Raw genomic sequence first — 19,999 nt, 5'->3', positions numbered from 1 at the left:
CTGTGGCTCGAGTTACATCGGGGTTCGCCGCAACATCACAACCAGACTCAAGGAACACATACGCAGTGTGAAGAACAGGGACACTCATACATCGGCAGTAGCGGAGCATGCTTGTAGCGCGGGCACGACTCACTTCCTCCGTTTCGACAAGGTCTCCGTACTAGCGAGGGAGAAATACTTCGTACCGCGGAAAGTACGTGAGGCTATCGAAATAAGTCGTCGTCCCAACTTCAACAGAGACGGTGGCTGGGCATTACCTCCTGCCTGGAAGCCAAGTCTGCAATCTGCGTCAGCCTACAATGTTGCGGGTCTGGAGTGTGACACAGTGAGCGCGGTATGTGACACCGTTTTTGCGTCGACCCGAGAATCGAACCCAACACCTGCGCAGCCGCCGGCGAGCGAGTCTAACGAGCCAACATCGTCGCGCGCGAAAATAGTACGCGCGATTCCAGGCAGAGGGCGCGATGGGCGCGTAGCTCGAATCGCCAGTAGCAGTGCGACAATCGCCGCGTCGTGTGTTGCGTAATGCTGCTCATGAATATGAGCCTCTAGCATGGCTTGAAACTAGTCGAGTTCCTCGTCAAAACGTTACGTGAGTAAGCCGATAACATAATAATTAATTTAGTATGTCTCACGAAAGTTACAATAAAATTATCGTATTCACTTTACCGTGAAAACCACAGGATACAATACAAGATAAATAACACCATTTTTTCTTCGATTACAATAAGGCCAGAAATTCTTTTGATAAAATCAAATTAGGCTTGCTTCACCAACCAATAGTTGTTTATCCATAATTCTGAGAACCCTAATTTTATTCAGATACAATGTTTTTGTTTTATCTCTAGACAGTACGATTTCACCTCAGCGAATTCGGTAAAAGCCGGCAAAACAAACTGAAGCTAAAAAGAAAAAGGGAGGAAAAAATTCAATAACAAATCATTTTTCCACTTCGACGAATCCAAAATGTATATCTTTTTCCGTACCGTCATAAAAAATCGGAATTGTTTGTTTGTATGTTGGTACGAATTGGCAGTGACAGGCGCACTCACGGTAGTATTCCTGATAGTACACTCATTTGAAATGCATGTTAAGCTTTCCTGCTTGTTAGTTAGGTACTTCCATAAACTTTTTTTTTTTGTTTAAGCCGGTAAACGAACATACGGATCACCTGATGGTAAGCAATACATCCATATGAATATACACACGATATCTAACCAAAAAAAAACACAAATTTTGTCTGTCTGTCTGTTTTATTCCGGCTAATGCTTGAAATGGCTGGAATGATTTTGACGGGACTTTTATTGACTGCAGGCTAATGTACTAAGGAGTAACTTAGACCTACTTTTATTTTAAAAAATAAAGTCATAAAGTCCATAATCCATGCGATCTATCAACTAGTAAACCATAATAGTGAACAATTTATTCAAATCATAGAAACAAACCTATGAATAAAAGTTAGCTACAAACATAAAACGCTGTTATTTTTTCACCGAAACTCGAACGGATTACGTACAGTTCGAGTAATATTTATAGGGTACTTAGTTCGCAGTGGCAGGAAACTCGATTGAAACGAACGATTGCTGACACGCTACACGTCATACTTGGTGGTTAAGCACTTACTAATCTTAAATCTCTTGTTATTTTTCGTTGAAATTAATTAAAGTTTTGTAGAAAGTAGAATTAAATGGTTGTTTTTGTGCTATCGTCATTTGTTTGACAGGTTATAAGCTAGTGTTTAAAAACTACTTTGACTGCCTCGTTGGTCGAGTGGTCGCAAGTGCGACTGCCGGACAAGGGGTCTCGGGTTCGATTCCCGGGTCGGGCGAAGTATTGCTGGGCTTTTTTCGGATTTTCGAAAATTTCTCAGTAGTAGCACGGAGTCTGGAATTATGTCCGGTATATGGCAATAGGCTCACCCCCTATTACATGGGACTTATAAAATAATTGGTGAAAAGTGGGTGTACATTGTATAGCGGCATTATGTGCCATAATCTCTGCCTACCCCTTCAGGGATTAAAGGCGTGACGATATGTATGTATGTTTAAAAACTATTTAATATTGTATTGAATACTATTTCAAAAGTTTAGGTAGGTAATATTAAATGTTATTCTTAAACCGTTTAAGTTAGAAAGTAATTTAAATATTCTTTATTCTTACTTTTCTTAGAACTGATTTTTCCAACGCCACATAAATTTTGTTCGAGGAATAATTTTAAATTTTCAACGATTATTCCTTAATAAAAACTGAAATAAATTTTATACTACTGATGATAAGAATTATCTGTTGATTGAAAAATCAGCCCGTAGTTTAAAATTTAAATTCTTATTGGCAACAATAAACACATTCTCATACAAAATTAACGTTGTACTGTGACGTCATAGTACAACGTCTCATATATTTTATTTTTTAATACTTATAACTAAGTAGTAGGTTATCACTTAATAATGTTTTAAAGCTATTTAAATATAAGAATGTGTAGGTATTTTTTTAATTTACGTAATATTAACAGTCTCCATTTATTTTTTATCCGAAACCTCTTAAGTGCTGTGTGTATAAGTGTACTTGAATATTATAAGTTTCTTAATATAACCCATACATTACTAACAAACACGCCATTAATCTTGTACAATATTAACAAACACGCAAACACTAGCCAACTCTTTACCTAACTACGTAATAGTATGTATGTTAAACAGTAAACACTATATTTCTAGTTAACGACATTCTTTCGTATTGATATCTAAAATACTTTTTCCCCTTCAACCATGATTATGAAAATAGTTGGTCACGACATCCCTGTAGTGCTACACATTGCTACCCAGAGGGCTTAGTACGAGTTTGTTTTACGTTTAACGTGATCAACACACTTATGACGTTCGGCGCTCTGATTGGCCAGCTCCAAAGAACCAACCAATGATAGGGCTAAACGCGTTAACGTTTCGATTTTGTCAAACGTAAAACAATCTCGTATTAAGCCCTCTGTTCTATTTGAACGTAGAAAAGCTATTTATAGGACCCTTCTCTTATAATAACTTAGTGAACGATGTCAATGTGTGTTCTTATGAATAGAGTAATGTGAGGAAGACAAGTCAGTGAATAGATGGGTTAAATATAGAATTTGTTTAGATATAGAGTAGCTACAGACTGAGAATAAAGTATTAAGATTTTTGGTAATATAATTTTGTAAGTCTATATAATTAGATTATACTCTAAGTTTGACCCGGAGCTGCGGACTACCTAGCGGGTTACCAGGGCTCCGGCTCAAAGAGCGGGGACGGGGGCTTAGAAACAGGGTGGGTTTTGTAGTCAGTAAGAGTCTGATACCCTCTTTCTTCTTACCGTAGATGGAAGCTATCATTGGATGATTTTGCCGCCTCAAAAATAATCTCAAAGTTTCGAATTGTAATTATTAAATATTAAGATCTTTAAGAAAGCATTTTAATAGCTAATTATCTAAATACTTAGTTAGAGAGCCCAATTCCCCCCTTCCCAATCTTCCCCATCCCCAGTCCCGAACAACAACCCTTAAATTCCTAACTCCCAAAAAGCCGGTAACGCACTTGTAAAGCCTCTGGTGTTTCAAGTGTCCATGGGCGGCGATTGCTTACCATCAGGTAATACGTCTGCTCGATTATGCAGGCATGTTTCATAAAAAAAAAATAGAATATTAGTGCGTCTGGAGAATACACAAAATACTATTTATAATCTTCTTCTCTGTCGTTTCGCTTTTGGCAGAGCGGTCGAGGTCACGTTGAGGCCGTGTTTATAAGCAAATCCCTTGCAAAAGTATCAATATAACTATGAAATTGGAAACCACACGAGCCAAATGTTAAAGGTTCGTATCAAGTGGTCAGGTTTGACACGGATAGGCGCCATGTTTGACCTCCTGTCAGGTTCACTGATGTTCAACCCCTGAATTTGGACCGCTCTTAGTATTGACATGATTTCCCTTGTAAGTCCCTGGTTATCGTTATGTGAGTGTACTTTATCATTGCTCTTGTCAAAATGAGTCTAAATCTGAACTGTATTGGTGGTTATATAATAAATAATTATTAATAATTATTAGAGATCGTATAAAATAAAATTTCGTGTTTTTTTTTTTAATTCGGCCTATAACAATGTTTACCAACAACTCGTAAACCACCACAGATGGGACCCAGTAGGACTGATGCCGGACCCGGAGCTGCGGGCTGCCTGGTGGGTTAATGGGGCTCGGGCTTCGTCTCATAAAACAGGACTAGGAACGGGGTGGTTTTTAGCCAGTAAGAATCTGACACTCCTTCTCGCCTCGCCCAAGGCGGGAGAAGTCACTGGATGATTTTGCCCCTCAAAAAAACCCCTTGTACTGTTAGCTATCACTTATAATATGGTAAAAACTAAAGTGTCGTTAAATGTCACCTTTCATAGCTTAGAGGTCCTCTAAAATTAAGGAAAGGCTGATGGAAACGGGCATATACATAAATCGTTATCTGGGAATTGTACAGAATTTCCATAACTATCAAAACTCATTAATGCTTGAACACTTTCTTAAAATGCCGTTTACTCGACAGACAAATTAAAACAAAGTCTTAGCAAAACTTCATCAACGCTCTCTTCCTTTCACCCGCTAAAACCATCCGCTCCATTTTCCATCTCGCCTTCAAAAAAGGATAAAAGTTTATTTCGGATGATAAGAAAAAAAAATATAAACAACACTATGACCGGGTGTATTTGACAAGTTATTTCATTTTGTTTACGGTACAAAACCCGTTTCATTCTGTCATCTTCATGACATTCCTTGGACGCTTTGTGACTGCCAGTCGTAGTAGAAATGAAAGTTATTCATGAGGAATTCTGGCTTGTTTCATAAGTAATTATAAGATAATTACTTATCCCGTTTTCCAGACGGCCGTATAATCGATAGCTGGTTTCGTTAAACTTCGTTTTAATTGTTACAAGGACTCGTAGCTGTGTTTGAGAGCAGTTACATTCAAGTTTTTTTTTTATCTTTAACAAGACAGCCATTTGTCGGCGGTATCACCTGATAAAAGTGGTAAGCGGTCGAAGATGGAAAACGCTTCTTTAGAAACATCCTATTTAGTGTGGCCTTTTTTATTATATATAATATAAAAATAAGTCGGGTTTTCCTTCCTGACGCTATAACTCCAGAACGCACGAACCGATTTCCACGGTTTTGCATTCGTTGGAAAGGTCTCGGGCTCCGTGAGGTTTATAGCAAAGAAAATTCAGAAAAAATATAAGAGAAAAGCAGGAAAACAGGGAAAATCATTGGTGGCGAAACGGAGTTCGCCTGGTTTGCTAGTTTATATATATTATTATTTTTTTACACATTAAACATCACAGACATTCCGTTCGTGCCACAATATCACTCAACAATTTGCAAGCTACATAAATCAATACATAATTATAAATAACACCTACACATACGCACACAAAAAAGTCAGAGCTGGCCTTAAAGACGTTCAAATGGCCGTCAATATACATCTAAGCCTTTTTAATTACTTTTGTTGGTGACGAATAGACAAGGTTTGTAGAACTAGATAGTTTTCTAAGTATAGTTTAATATTTATCAGAATTTCTATTTATAGCTCTCAAAGTTCTTTAGTGGTCATTTATCATAGCTATCCAGAACATGGGAAAAATGTTGACAAAAACATGTTTGTAAAAATATAATTATCTACATTACATATATCTATTTTTATAAAACAAGATGCTTAACACAAACGAATTTACGTTTGCAATAAATTATCTTACGTACAAAACAATCATTATTTCTCACGTTTTAATAACATTAAAAACTCGTTTGCGTAACTCAAGTGTATTTCTAATTATAGCATTATAATTATGTCTGACAACATTTGCCACATACATTTTCTTTTTCTAAGCAACCAAGCCAGTCACGTCGAGTCAGTGAGTTTGTATGAATGTGCATTCACATTGCGACATCAAAGCTGGCAGCCATTTTTGATCGTAAGGGTAGAAGCGATGAAAGACAAAAAGTTGTGCACAATAACCACTGCCTGTCTCTTTGTACGATCTCCTGGTTGTTCGAGACTTACCAATTAGTCTGTAAGTAAAATTTTTGCGTACTTATTGTTATTTAGTCGTATTTACAGTTTGGAATAATTGGGCTTTGTGGGTAAAGTACAAACATGTTCGACTACCTATCCTTCTCTAATATAAAAGTTTTTTGCGAATCGCCGAATCCGAAACAGGGGGTCTACTCCGGTTCTCGAATCGGAAGTTTCGTTTAATCTTCGGCCGTAGATTTTATTGATTTACTAATAGAATCACTTGAAATAACGTTTTATTTTTAATTTCATATCAAAACCTATTTATTTATCTTCATTATATTCGTTCATTTATTTTTCATAAAAGTTTGCAATAAATAGAATTGTAGTATGCAGTCTGCGAAGTCTCGGACGAAACTTCGTTTTTCGTTTAAATAATTAAAGTAGGCCCCCAAAGACTTACTGAAAATTCTGTGTCCTATAAGCAACTACATGAGGCGGTAGATGAAGACACCGTGACGTTCCACAAGCCACTCCTCAAAGAGAGGACTTACCGCCGCTATAACAGCGGGCCCAAATGATAAAGGTTTAGAAGTGAAATATTATTATCAAAACAAAAGGCTGTCAATCTAACTACTAATTTCTATCGAAGAAATCTGTTTGTACCTATAATACATTTTCTAGGTACACACTGCTTTATAATCGATAACGTTTCTTCGAAAAGTGAATATTAAAAGGAAGCCTGTGAATTTAATTAATAGAAATTAATTACAAAGTAAAAGAACGGAATCCAAGCGTATGTCCCGTACTTTTGAGTAAGAAAGTTGATCGTAGATTCTTATAAATACATTAAATTGTAAGTGCCTATTAGACTTAAGTACAAAATATAGTTACCTGCATTGTATTCTATATTTGTTGATATTGAGAATGTAGTGCTTGTCTATAATTGGCATAAGCACATGACCTTGTCTTCATCTTGTTTTTTTTAATTATTCTGTTTGTGTGTGCCTTAATGGTGGTGTTTAGTAATAAAGTAATAAGTAATAGTAAATTAATAAAGTAATAAGTTAATAGCAATAGTGCCTTAATAGTAAGAAATAAATACTAGTACTTAGATTTTATCCAGAAGTAACTTAACACTATTATAATTATGTTGTCGTACCCTAACCGGATTTCATGTTGAGACAAATGTGCTTGATTCTGTATTATCTAAATGTACACATAAATGCAATAATTTGAGTTTGAGTTATTGACTAATCTAAAATATCTAAATGTACACACACTGTATGAATGCAATAAATAATTTGAGTTACATAGATATTTACAACCCAATTAAAGAGAACCTAAATAATGAACTTCATGATTTAAAACCCTTTATTGCCAAGTTACCAGCGAAACTCACGAGCCGGGTAGCCATTTAAAAACCTCTAAAAAAACAATGGCCAACGTATTTCCACTTCACACGGTGCTGGTTTATTTACAAAACAGTGAAACGAAACACTAAAAAGTTTAAATCGAAAACGTTTGCATTTGAAACTTGGACGTAGCCGTTGCACATTTAACTGCAGCTGACATTTTTGTGGCTAACTGAATAACATAACTGAAAATAGGTTTTATCTTAATCTTAGGTTAACTACGTATTTCTCTTTATGTGACCAAGTTCGAATCGTCGAACCAGTTTAATCTTAAGTTTGAAAAATCCAACGATAGAAATTATTGTGCTTGAGAAGTGAGTCCTTACCAATCGGGCTACTATGATATCATATCACAGCTTATTAGAAACATCGATATTATAAAAAAATACATAAAAAACCTCTCTTTATTCTGCAGGCTTGTGACTTTATTACTCGTACAGAGAAGATACTTCACGTGGTTAAACTACGCTTGTAGCACACGCCAAGTAGATGAGATTTATTTATACCTTCAAAAATTCTTTCTTAAAACGAGAGAAGCGATATGACGTGAAATATTTCTTTTACTATGTATATTTTTATAACACTTAAAATTACGAAAAGTTATTGCGCATTCATTTCAGCTTTTCATAACGAAGCGTTGCCTAAAAACAATTGCTTCGAAAGTGGATGTAGAGCAATTTATTTTTTATCATATACAAAGGCGGCATGGCGGGTGGCTATAAAATATAAGTAATGGGGGCTATGATAGCCCTGTCGACTTCGCCGCGGGAAAACTTGAACACCGTGTTCGTATACTGGCTTTCCGTTCCCAGCCTGAACTAGATTAGGTAATACCGTGATGTCGTAAAATATGATGCCAGCGTATTTTTTCGATGTTATTATTAATGCAACTGCTTCTTCGGTTACGTGGTTCTGTACCGAACTCCTTAAAGATTGTAAGGTATCGTGTAAAAGCCAAGCTGTCAGAGTAATTCCATTAGGTATTCTTGAAATACGTCTACATTTCTAAGTCTGCTAAATTACGCACCGAATCATTTAGACCGCTTATTGAAAATTTTCTACGAATTCTAACAGTGATTTTAAATTGAAATTTCTGATGGAAAATTTTCAATTACAGTATAAATAAAATAGGCACTTGACCTTAAATCAGATATAAAGCACTTAGATACTTCTTGGAATTATTCCTTTAGATTTTACTAAATAAGTTGGCAATAGTAACCACTAAAACTAACAAACCACTCAACAGTAACTTTACAGAAATGTTTTAGTTACAAGTATTAGCATTATAATTAAAACTAGTTCCCAAGTTATATCGTAAGTTAGTTTCTTAATTCGAGTTGTTATGACACCTGGGATTCCCATGATATACTTTATTGGTGTACGTGCAAGGATTCTGAGTTTGTAGCCAAGGTCGGCGTGAGAGCACGCATCGATAAAATGCTTGTAAAAGGTAAATTGGCTCAATATTTTTCCGAAGATGTTCGTCAATAGATTCGTTCTAAAAATAACTTTTTCAGGCCTAGGTTGAAAATCTACTGGAGGCATCATTGAAAAAAAAATATGATGGTCTTTTTTGAAGGGGTATCATTCAATGACTTCTCCCGCCTTCGGCAAAGCGAGAGAGAGTGTCAGACTGATACTAACTTAAAACCAGCCCTGGTAACCTGCTAGGCAGTCCGCAGCTCCGGTTAATGATATTCTGGGTGAGGTACTGCATACTTCCATATACATAGATATCTGAAGATTGGTTGTTGTGGCGTCAAACCTCAACATCTCTCAAACATCAACTAAAACATTATTATTTTGATCTTCGAATATCTATGTATATAATCTTTATACAAGCTTCGTCAACAACTTTCCCCGACCCACATCATTAATTTAATTACATCTCACAATTTCGTTGTACATTTCGAATCAAAACAAGCAATTTCATAATTAAATTATATTTAGGAAATTAATTAACTTTCTCGTAGTCTTTGGGAGGTAAAATTAATATCTGTTGCAATGTAATATATTTTGCGAAGCCCATTTAACATTGGACCCAATCAGTTTCTAAATTATAGTCATCATTGGTTTTAATTAGGTTCGCCAGGAATTTGGGCCCGGAAAATTTGTAATTTCAATTTCTCCCTCAAATTTCGTTTCTAGCTGTGTGTTACGTATTTCTAATTGGTTCGGGGTAGCTTCGTAATAATCAGCGTGTTTTTCGAAAACATTATTTTATGGTGGAATCGAAATATTATGGCTGTTCTTTCCTGCTCTTATCTCAAGTTACATGCTGTAACGAGGTAAAGTAGACGGATAAAACAATGTTATTACAACTACAAAAGGCATTTTTTTCTTTGTACAAACCAAGCTTTTTCTTTCCCTTTTTCTTTCTTTCATTAAAATGTTTATCTTTTATAATAAAATAAAATAAAGTATTTTACTGACTATACATTTATTAAACTAGTTATATCCAGCAGCATATTCATACGTTAATTTTTAACCACACAGAACAAATAAAATCGATAAATTCTGATACCGACCGACCGACCGACCGACTAATCTGCCAAATAAAGACTGACACGATCGGATTAGTATTACAAAAACACAATACGAGTACGTGCACACATCAAACAAGTTATTGATCGCTCCCATTATTAAAAGGGACATTTTTAACAACAGTAGTACAACTTCGAACATTAAACGCACCCCGAATTTATTCCAAGCGTAAAATATAATAAATCTGTATTCGAAATATGTTAGTATTAAGTATGTATTACATTCTCTGAGCGGTTCAAACGATATTGACAAATCGTATTGATGTATTGTCAGTACGTGAGGTGACACGTGTATTCCCAGAGATTTCGGCCTATTTTGCCCTCCTTTCTTATGCATGAATGATCATAAGCACTTACTATGTGGTGATATAGAAATATTTATGTTCGTAGCGTTATTAAGATTATTCCTTTATACCAAATTTTGTTGGAGATTACTTTATTTTTTTGGTTTGTAGAGATTGTATTAGGTGTTTGAAGGATTTTTATAATGAAAGATAAGAGTTCTAAACGTGCTTTGTTATTTTATATGATAAAATCGTATTTTTTTACGTTCAATTATGTCCCTAATGGTATTTTTCAAACTCTTTTCTGTGATTGGAGAGTTCGACATTTGGCTTTCCTAACACACTGCTGTTTTTAAACATATTCACAGTACAAAAAAAAATCCTGAATGAATGCAAAATTTTATTACGAGCCTAGAAAATAACCCATCCAAATCACGTCGGGAACCCACCATAAAATCACAACAACACAAATATTCACAACAAACGACCTTCAGATATGAAAACATCCATAAAACACGATCCACGTGTACCATCCAACCCCATACGTGGCCATTTACCATCATCCCCAAAGGGGCCGAAGCAGGATTATCTTTTCTCTGTCACGAACAAGATTTTCGCAAACCTCGCCGTTTTGACACGTCTTTACTCCCAGTACATCTCGGGATAAAGGCTTATATTTCGGACATCGCGATTATCTTCCGGGACAGTTAACCAAAAACCGTCAATGTCAATTATTTTGTATGTTTTTCATTGTTATCTTTGTTTTTGTTTTGGTATAATAATGTTTGTAAGTACTGCTCTGGTTGTATGAATGTTGCCTAGGTAAGAAATTGACTGCATGGTTGATGCGGCGGCTGGGCGTTCAACCGGCTGCCGCGCAACTTATAGCGCGGTTGATTCCCGCACGGAGTAACTCTTTGTGTGATCCGCAAATTGTTGTTTCGGGTCTGAGTGTCATGTGTATGTGAAATTGTATTATTCTAAACGCACCAACGACACAGGAGAAATCCTTGGGGGGCAACGTCTATTACAATTATAAAAAAAAACAAGTATATCGCCTTTATAATCGTAGAGAACGGCAGCAGGCTGATATCTTTATTCGGTTGAATAGTAATTATAGTTTCACATTCATATCACTATATTACCTATATATTATTCACTTTTCTATTCACCACTAACAGACATTTATTACCTATGCAGGCCACTGACACAAACCAAGACTAAAAAGGATTTTCAAAATGGTTAAGAAAGAGATTCTCAGTATTCAAATTCATTAAAGCATTCACCATTTCAAACATTTTGGTTTAAGCGTGCACTTTCGAATTCTGACAAACGTGATCCATGTTTAATACCAAACTGCTTAAAAAGGGGTCGGGAGTATGAAGCGTAATGCTCTGCAACCGTTAAATTTTAAATAGATGGCACGTAAAGATGGTTTTCAAGTTTGGCACAAAGAATTTTTAATATCAAGTTCTTTTTTATATTTGAATGGTTCAGTGGGAGTCAATAGACTTTAACTGTAATGATTGTAATGTATACTAAACATATTTTTATTTGAATCTTTAATATGATACATTTCGTGAGTCATACTGAATTAATTATTAGGTTTTCGGCTTACGCGCGTAATTATTTGACGAGAAATTCGACTAGTTTTCAACCATGCTAGAGTTAGTAGTAGAGCATCATGTGTCGCGGAATATTGCTCATGAATATGAGCCTCTAGCATAGCTTGAAGCTGAGAACTACCTAGCGCGTTTACCGAGTCTCCGGTTTAAAAAGCTGAAGTAGGAACGGGTGGTTTTTAATCAGCAAGATTCTGACACTCCCTCTCGCCTCACTCAAGGCGGAAGAAGTCATTGGTTGATTTTCCCCCATCAAAAAAAGCATGTCTTCAAACTAGTCGAGCTCCTCGTCAAATAATTACGCGAGTAAGCCGCAAAAATAAGAATTAATATCAAATGTATTGATTTTTCTTTAACAGATAGCTTTAATATTATTACGATACCATTCAACCAGTATTTTTAAGCTAATAAAATAATTTCTGTCAGTGGGTGTATTAGTATGTGAGTACCAAGCCTTTTTTGAAACAAAGTAGTCAAAATATTAAAGAAAATATTCACAAAATAACCCGTTAATATATTCACAATTCCAGCGATGGAGCTGAGCATATAATAACTCAGCTACTTCAATCCTACGCACTAGCGAACATAAGCTCCTGCTGAAAGGAAGATTCAGGCCCTAATATTAACGGTTGGTAAGTTAGATAGTGATCCTAAAACCCAGTCTTTGCGCATCATTAGTCACAATGGATATAAGACAATTTGTATCAAAATTAACTTCTCGGTATTCTACGAAAAGTTACTCAATTGTGTAAGCACTCGCTTCTTACTAATTCGAGAATTCCAAAGCGGTTGAATTAAATTATTAATGTTGTACCTGTACTCTATCTATTATATTTAATGTTTAATTATTAGCTTGAAAATTCATAAGTTACTGATTTCAAACCACAATCTCCCAATTTTGGACTGAAAGTACCTGTGACTTTAGGTCTTCTATACAGTCAAAAGTGTGTAGGTAAGTAACGAAAAAAAATACTATTACAAGGTTTAATAAGTATTTTAACCTATGTTTACATCACAAGCATTAAACGCGCGTTTATATACGTATACATACATTTCATTTACATACGTATTTACATAATTATGTATACTTAAGTAGTAAAACATATATATTGTTAACGCTCACCATATGAACATGGCTTAAGGCTTAATCATACTAAACATTTTAAAACAAACCAGACACTATTAATTAATATTAATATCTCTATTAATATTAAAATGATTAACAAACAAAGACTTACTTTAATCTATAAAGCTTAAACTAAATATTAACAATATAAAGGATAGGTACCTAAAAGAAGATCTATTCCTAAATAAACTTTAGACAAACTCAGAGCCTATTTTATACTGGAAACTCAAATCCTATGAACCTTTTTCTATACTGATATGAACGTATTAAAATGTATTTCAACATATGAATCCAGGTTTAATAAAACTTCTAGGAAAATGTTCACAAAGTCTGATTTGTTTGTTAAAACTTTAGTATGGCTTAAAATATTTTGGCACAAAACCAGCGAAAAATAAAGGGTCGTTCCGAAAGATATTTCGTTATAAAATATTTAAAGTTAGAAAGGGTTCAGCGAATGAAGTTTGATATTAATTAAATAAAAAGTTCGGAACACATTTTTCATTTGCAAACAAATCGGTAGGTACTTGGATCCTTAGAGTTTTTTTCCCTAACAACACCGAAGGTTAATTATTATGATACCGGCTTACACACGTAACTGTTTGACGAGGAATATACTAGTTTCAAGCCATGCTAGAGCTAGTAGTAGCGTGAGAGTTGCCGCGTCGTGGGTCGCAGAATGCTGTTTAAAATACTATGAGCCTCTAGCATGGCTTGAAACTAGTTGAGTTCCTCGTCAAACCGTTATGTGAGTAAGCCGATAGCATAATAATTAACAATGATAGTGTATTTTGAAATACAAAGATTGATTTACGCAACACGACTTTAAGAATGTCACGTTGTTTGGTTATTGTTAAAACTTAAAGACGTGGGTGGGTTACTGTGAGTAACGAATGACTAAAAAATTGAGAATTCATCATCCAAAAATTCTTAACTAATTGAAAACGTGTTTTTAAAAAATAAATAGTTATTTTAATTTATACTTAACCATCATCAGAATATTAAAATTATAGTTTTATTATAAGACAAAAAAAAAATCCATATTCAAAACAGGTGTAGAGCCTTGGTAGAGAAATTAACATCCAAATTTAATTCTCATACGCGTTACCTCAAGAAGGGTCCTAAAACAACATAATAAAATTACAGTTTCTAACAAAAACATTATTTTAGGTTTCAAAAATAGGGATTAAGTCATCAATATTCCGTTGGTGTTATTAATTAAGAACGTGACAGATGGGTTTATAAATATTTTAATTAGAAAAAGTTTTATTTTTAGTTTTTTTTTTACTTTCTAATTTATGATCGTCTGTTTTTTTGGTAGGCCTTCATGATTATAATTTTAATTTTAAGACCCCTTTCGTAATTATGAAGTTTCTAAAATTAATTTCTCAGATTTTTTATATTTTTAAAGCATTGAATGAAAATCACTCTGCTTTCTGAGAACATAATCGAACCCTCTACACGTTGCACGCCAGTCGGTTGCCCAACCACCGCGCCACCAATGCTATCAATTAAGTTCTAGTATTCATAGAAATACCCACAACAAAATAAGCAAAATATTTACTTTCTTTTAACAAAGAACTGCTTACTTGGCAAAGATAAACACAATAGTTCCCACATATTAATAGATGATACCTACTCAATGTTTTTTCAAAAAGAAAAGCTTATTTATCTTAAGAATGGGAGAACTAAGTACGGTATTCTTTTTATATTTGGGCGTGGATGTTAGTGGATGAAAGACGTAATTTCATGAAACGCAGAATAAAATAGTTTTATCAAGAATAAAATCAATCCATTTATTATTAATTAATTAATTAATAGGCTCACCCCCTATTACATGGTACTTATGACACAAATGGTGAAAAGTAGGTATACATTGTATAGCGGCATTAAAGGTAATGTGCACCTCTGCCTACCCCTTCGGTAATAAAAAGGCGTGACGTTGTATATAGAATTAATCCAAATCTAAAGGTTAAATATTAATAAACTGTAGTTGAATATAAAATAGATCTAAAGTATTTGCAATTGAAATCGAGCAATGAACGTGCGAAAATATTTAATATATATTTGAAGATCACTCTCATTATAAAATTAATTAGTTTGAATGATGATTTAAAATTACTTGGAATATTATAGCTATATTTGAATCTTTGCTTAAAGAGATAAAATACAATTCTAAATTAAATTCCTAAGTCAAATAGCCAGCTTTAAATAAACGAGTATAATAGATCTTTAAATATTAAGTTCTTGCAAATATCAATCGTAAGACCGTATTTATATTTAATACGAAAACAAAGAAACATCTAGAAATAGTATTCGTCGTGGGAGTTATAAGACATAAATAATCTATTAGAAGGTTTATTACCTAAACCTTTTTAGAACTAAGCTACATGTAGGAATGTTTTTTTTTTATAGTACCTATAAGCCGGTAAACGAGCAGACGGATCACCTGATGGTAATGAATCGGCGCCGCCCATGGACACCCGAAACACCAGAGGCGTTACAAGTGCGTTGCCGTCTTTCGGCGGTTAGGAATTTAAGGGTTGTTGGGAAATCGTGGATCGGCAAGAGGGGTAATTGAACCTCTGGTAACCTCAGTCACACAACGCAAGCGTTGTTTCACGTCAGCTTTCTGTGAGAGTGAAAGTTCCTATTACCCACTAAAGTCGGAAACAATATTCTTATCTTACTAATTTTTGTTATTTACAAGAATAAGAAAAAATGCTATAATCTCCACTTTTAGCAAACAATTTAACCCGTTGAGCTTTATTGGAGATTACTTAAGAAAGAAGAAAAGCCATTTTTCTTTCATTTCTGTTGTAATTTTGTCAAATTAAGTATGTCTTAATCGGCTCTTTCTACACTCGCAGAAAGAAGAGGAGTGGTGACAATCATCTTTATTCTACTATACCATCATACGGTAACTTTAATAATTTATTAAACCTATAATATGTAGATGGTATCTATTTGACATTTGTCAATCACAAAACCTAACCTTGTCGTGACATCTCCCACGGTGAGCTCATGCGTTATACTCATTAGGTTGCGGTTGGCACTAAGTCAACTAGGTTTATCTGAACATGTCTGTGTTTATACACGTAAAGTCTAGATCGTCTAGTCGTAGATATAGACTTAGATATAATTCCAGGTTCAATGATTCTGGATGAAGGTCGTTTAGGATCTTTTGTGCCTATATATTCTACGTCTATTAGTCTCTTTTTATATCATTTCGGTTGGACATATAGCGACCAGATTGGCGATGTATTAAATTAGGGAAATTAAAAGTACCCTTAACTGACGAGCATGCATGAGAAGACTGATGACTGTTGATGGTGTTGATTGGTTGGTGGTATCTACTTCCATGGGAGATAGGTATGAAGTTATGTATCTATGTACATTTAATTCGACTTTAAATATGGTATGAATAATATACCTACAGCCTACACATACGCACACCTCTTTGTATTGCGACAATTTGCTAACACCACAAAGTATTATCTACATTTATTATAATTTTACTGATTCCACATTCATACATCTAGAAGCAACCATGCGCCATTTATAAGCTGGTAATAAATATTGACAGTAAACATAAACAATAAGACCCTTTGAGCTATTCCATCGAACACTATTTTACAAATCTATATATATAAAAATCAATTGCTATTCCTTTGTCTCGCTAAAACTCGAGAACGGCTGGACCGATTTGGCAAATTTTGGTCTTGAATTATTTGTAGAAGTCCAGGGGAGGTTTAAAAGGTGAGAAAATATCAAATAATTGACGGAAAAACCCTAAAAACTGCCCTTTCCTTTATCCCATACAAACGTTTTCTAACTAATACGTAGAGTCAATTTGAGCTTTATTGCTATTGGATAAAGTTCATTGTTGGATAAATGCTATTGGATACTAAAAAACAAATGCTATTGAATAAGTGTGCGTTGGAGACTTGGAGCACAGAATCCCTACTAATATTATAAATGCGAAAGTAACTCTGTCTGTCTGTAATTACGCTTTCAAGCCTAAACCAGTGAACCGATTTTGATGGAATTTAGTACTGAGATAGAATAGACCTTGATACTTTTTATTGCAAAAAAATAGCGGAGAATGGGTAAAAATAAGGGATAAATGGTCATATGGAAATTCGTCATTTTAAAAGCTGTAACAGTAAAACTTTGTATTTAGATACTTAATGAGGAACGAAAGAACATGGTCTACTTTTTATTGCAAAAAAATAGGGGAGAGTGGGTAAAAATAGGGGATGAATGGTCATATGGAAATTCGTCATTTTTAAAGTTGTAACAGTGAAATTTTGTATTTAGACCCTTAATGAGGAGCGAAAGAACATAGGCTACTTTTTAATAAAAAGGGTAGAAGGCGTAGTATGTTTGATAGAGGAGATTAATGTTTGCTTGAAAATTCGTCATTTTCGTTAATACGTTGCCCGTGGCTTCACTCGCGTTCGATTCTTATTTAAATACACATATACTTATTTAAATCGCCAATATCCCTACTACCATACTAATGTTATGAATGCGAAAGTAATCCTATTTGTGTTGAGGTTACGCTTGCACGAATGTTTTTTTTTTGGAATATAACAACGAAACAATGTATTTTTTTATTGATAGGCAATATATAGGAAATTAAAGGATAATAATATAGATAACCTTGGCTACTTTTCATCATGATTATAAAATGATGAATCGGCGGTCGTGGTTTCTTTGGAATACATATCTTTAAAAATGCTAACAGTAACATATTCTCAAGTAATTCACATTTTAGATGACATACGGCAGCATTTTGACCACTAACACCACTACGCGGACGAAGTCGCGGGCAAAAGCTAGATTCGATAAATTTTCATTTGTACATGTCAAATATTTGTTGTTTCTAAATTCAAATTCTGTAAATAATGATTGACATTTATGAAAAGGGTGAATAAACAATTGTCTGTATTTTTTTTTAATCTATTGAAAATGTTGAAAAGTGCATTAAGCATTAATAGAAATTCCTCAAATATTAATTATGCGTGCGTTCAGAAATAATGACAAATTATCAACAGTTACGCGTGTGTTCAGAAATTTATTTTGTGTAAATTAAAGTTTCTATTCACGTTTTCGAACAAACGATGCTCTTTCAATATAGTCTATTGGTGTGAATGACATTGACATTCGTATTGCGCGTTTTTTAAAATATGCAAAATTAAATGTATATTTTTCAATATTTCTGAGAGATTATCTTAATATTTCTTCGAGTTTTAAAGACTAAGAAGATTTTTATTTGCTAATAAGTGTTTGTTAATCAAGGTAAGTTCACATCTTCATATTGATTTTTAGTAACTTTTGGTGACTACACAATACTACAATTTGGTATACACGGTTATGCAGAAAATGTATGAGAGCTTTTTATTTTCAGTTGGAATTTCGTTTTTAACAATGCTACCAACCAGACGTACAAGCTTAGAGGCCGCAGAACTCGACATCATTTGGGGCAACAAAAGTTATACGAGACAATTTTTTTTTAGTTTTAAAACCATGTAGCTGGTGCAAAATATGTCGAGTCAGTGATGTGTTTATTTTGTAAACAATAAATCAAATTACTAATAATAGTCTATAATCCGAAGACTTAATCAGCAACATTTATAACATGTTGTATTTTATAGTGGCATGAGCAAGATGTTCTTGGTAAAGCCTACTACCTAAAGCTGCCGTGGAAGGCTGTTTAATGTCGAGGTTAAAAGTAGTTTTAATTTGAAATGATGTAATGTATTGTGGCAGTATTTTGCGAGCCACATGGTGGTACAATTTGCTATACAATTGCCTGTATACATATTTATATTCTTGCAGATTCAGGGATTCAAATATATCATCAAACAGGTTCCTTATTGCCAGTGCCTGTTGAAGACTATACATTTTTGCAAATATATTTTATGGACAATTCAGCAAGAGAAGTCGATCAGCGTTGCGCACACAACAACTCAGTAAAGAGATCCATTGTGATGAACAACTTCAAACATTTTTCCTTCAACACAATGAATTAGTTGCATTAGACCGATGCATTAGACATTCACAAATGCATTAGACCGCATGCCATCAGATAATCACAAAATTGTCATCAGAGCCGATAAGGCGCCTGCAGAACAGCGAAATGATTGAATCCTATGAAATAAACACTATTATGAAAATATATTTAGTTTTTTTTTTAATTAGTAAAGTCCTTTTCAGGTATAGTGAGATCAGGAAATTATGGATTCATTTTTATATGGAGGATATTTATAGATTCCAATTCAAATTGAATAGGGACTCATACATAACTCAGCTATACAAAATAAAGCAGAGCATCATTGCTACGCGAAAGCGGTACGAAGTTCGCTGGGTCAGCTAGTTGAAATTAATAAAAAAGTCCACGAGTGAACATTTCATTTCCTATTTGCTCTTTATTTTCGAAGTTTCAATTGCATCCTTGGCCTCACATCGGAATGCAATATAGTTGGAACGAAATTGATGCAATATTTATATTAAAAGGAGTAGTAATAAGAAATACAGTGCTCGAGTTATATTTAACTTAGTTGAACGAATTTCCAAGAAATAGTGAACTAAGTTTAGTTTTCAGTTACGCTTACATTTTCTAAAAGGTTCCGTAATAATGTGTTGATATAAGAAGTGCATTACGCTGATTATTTTAAAGTTAATTTAATGTTGAAGAAACAAAATAGAGTAGACGACTAAGTTTTACTTTAATGTCCGTCTTGTAGATTATTTTAAAACGCGTATTTTTTATTTTCTTACGGAAACAAATACTTTCGAACAATCTATTCGACACATTCTATGATTCATTTTTATATTATAGATGTGGCACTAGGAAATTTGATATTGTTATTAAGAAAGTTAATGCGATTTTCGATATTTCATAAGTATTCTTGTTTTAAGTCATCTGACTTTAAGATTATGATTTTTCTATTTTCTGAATATTATGAGTTACTTTGAGTTTAAAACAATTA

General features: G+C 34.1%; 1 protein-coding gene and 1 long non-coding RNA gene across 2 annotated transcripts in view; one reads left to right on the top strand and one right to left on the bottom strand.

Annotated features, from left to right (window-relative positions):
• The window catches only part of LOC118264509 (uncharacterized), a 94,775-nt gene that overhangs the window by 56,837 nt on the left and 17,939 nt on the right, over positions 1-19,999 (bottom strand). The gene's annotated exons all lie outside the window — the stretch shown is intronic.
• On the top strand, positions 18,168-19,185 carry LOC126912482 (uncharacterized). Its single transcript, XR_007707184.1, has 2 exons — positions 18,168-18,305; positions 18,415-19,185. It is a non-coding gene; the product is annotated as an uncharacterized LOC126912482 (long non-coding RNA).

Source organism: Spodoptera frugiperda, chromosome 26 (genome assembly GCF_023101765.2).
Source record: "Spodoptera frugiperda isolate SF20-4 chromosome 26, AGI-APGP_CSIRO_Sfru_2.0, whole genome shotgun sequence".
Classification (NCBI taxonomy): domain Eukaryota; kingdom Metazoa; phylum Arthropoda; class Insecta; order Lepidoptera; family Noctuidae; genus Spodoptera; species Spodoptera frugiperda.
This window is presented reverse-complemented; position numbering and strand designations above follow the sequence as displayed.